Here is a 2,260-nt window from a genome sequence, read left to right on the forward strand (position 1 = left end):
CCTTATATAACAGTACTAACACCTCCTTATCTTTGCTGGAAAGACCTCGCCTGATGCATCCTAAAACTGCATTAGCTTTTTTAACGGCCATATCACATTGGCGGCTCATAGTCATCCTGTGATCAACTAATACGCCGAGGTCCTTCTCCTCCTCTGTTGCTTCCAACTGATGTGTCCCCAATTTATAACTAAAATTCTTATTATTAATCCCTAAATGCATGACCGTGCACTTTTCACTATTAAATTTCATCCTATTACTATTACTCCAGTTTACAAGGTCATCTAGATCTTCCTGTATGATATCCCGGTCCTTCTCTGTGTTAGCAATACCTCCCAGCTTTGTGTCATCTGCAAACTTTATTAGCACATTCCCGCTTTTTGTGCCAAGGTCAGTAATAAAAAGGTTAAATAAGATTGGCCTCAAAACAGATCCCTCTAGAACTCCACTAGTAACCTCCTTCCAGCCTGACAGTTCACCCTTCAGTACGACCTGTTGTAGTCTCCCCTTTAACCAGTTCCTTATCCACCTTTCAATTTTCATATTGATCCCCATCTTTTCCAATTTAACTAATAATTCCCCATGTGGAACCGTGTCAAATGCCTTACTGAAATTGAGGCAACTTACTGAATGTCACACAAATTAGTCCATCCCTCCCCATATTCAGTCTCTGACCAGAATGTTAGAATGAGGCAGAGAACTGGGAAAGTATCGCAGTAGGAATACATTAAAAAGTGGGATTAATCAGAGCTGGGCTGCAGACAGAGCCTGTTCTACAGCTGGTGAAGTGACAGGGACACACTCCCGCTAGTGCTGGCTCTGAAATAACAGCAGAAGCAGATCGAAGAGAATGAGCTCATGTGGGAGCTATGGGCAGCTGCCCTGTCAGTGCATCACTCACCTGGCAGGTGTTACACAAAACACAGCACTTCCCCCCACTGCCACCACTTCATTATACTGTCCATGGGGCTGTTTGTCCTGCAGGACTTTGATCTCTCCAGGTGGTCCATGGTGATTCATAACAGAGTCATTAGGGGAGCAGGAGTCATCCCAATGGAAATCTCTCCACTTCTTTCTCAGTGTTACCTTCTTAGCCCTGGCTTTGGAGATGACCTTAGCCTTATCCTGTCTTGATTTTAGGTAGGATTTTGATCACCTTCTGGGGCTTGGCAGCTTAGAACTTTTGAGGGCTTTTCTCTGCCTTTTTGGTCCCTGATGCAGTCAGTACATTCTAGACATGGGCATGGTGACCTTCCTGAGGATCTTTAGCCAGCTTCTTGGTGGCTATTTTCCTGCTCACAGCCACTGTCTTCTTCTCGTGCCTTGTCCTGGGGGCCCAGCTGCTGGTTGAATGGGAAGGAGCCAAAGTGCTGGTGACTTTAACCCGCACCAAGTTGCCTTTGCTCGTCAGACTCCTGAACCCCAACTGGATGTGGTTCTTGTTCTTCTGCACAGCACAGCCCTGGAGAAGAGGGATCTTCAAATGTACATTCATATGATCCCTTTGTTTAATTGACGAAAACATAAACTAGACACTTAGAGGATTGGAACTGATTTCAGCTGATGGACAGGTGTGCTAGGTTTTTATGCATTTGGACAGTGAAATGTTGAGTATTTACATTCATTTCAAGCATCCCCGTATTGTGGAGCTCCTGAACATAATGGAGAATGGAAATGAAAATGTTTTCCCTTTTTTCAAAAATAAAAATAAGAGGCTTATTAGAGAGCACTTGGATTTGAACCAAGGACTATTTGATCTGCAGTCAAACACTCTACCACTGAGCTATACCCCCTAAGAGCAGTTGCTTTCCCCATTGTAGCTGAAGCACATCAGTGATTCCAGTAGCATGGGCAGGTTCTCTCTGGGGCACAGAGATTTTTCGGGGAGTTGGTGGCTCCTTTCTTTCCTCACCCTGGAGTAAACTCAGCTTCTTATTCCATGGTACATGTTTTATGGACTAACAACAGCAGCTTGAAGAAAGAGGAGAGTGAATATCTCACTCTCAGGGCTGAAGGTGGCCACGTCCCCTCTGTCTGACCGTTGCCATTGCAGGAGAGAAGGTTTCAATGGAATTGAATGCCCTGGCTCATACTAGAGACACAGAAAGGTTTTGCTGTTCGTTGAACAGCAAAGGAGATTGTGTCTGTATGTGAAACTGAGGAGGGACGTGAAACGCCCACAGGGTGGCGCAATGCCCTAAGCTAAGGCAGGAGGGGGAAGGAATGGGGCTGAGGAATGACTGAAGTGGACTCACCTGGGAT

General features: G+C 45.4%; 1 non-coding gene across 1 annotated transcript; it reads right to left on the bottom strand.

Moving 5' to 3' along the window:
- Positions 1-1,719: 1,719 nt before the first annotated feature.
- Positions 1,720-1,791, bottom strand: TRNAC-GCA. The gene has a single exon. It is a non-coding gene; the product is annotated as a tRNA-Cys (tRNA).
- Positions 1,792-2,260: the final 469 nt, after the last annotated feature.

The sequence above is a fragment of the Mauremys mutica genome, unplaced genomic scaffold, assembly GCF_020497125.1.
Source record: "Mauremys mutica isolate MM-2020 ecotype Southern unplaced genomic scaffold, ASM2049712v1 Super-Scaffold_100046, whole genome shotgun sequence".
In the NCBI taxonomy this organism is placed as follows: Eukaryota; Metazoa; Chordata; order Testudines; family Geoemydidae; genus Mauremys; species Mauremys mutica.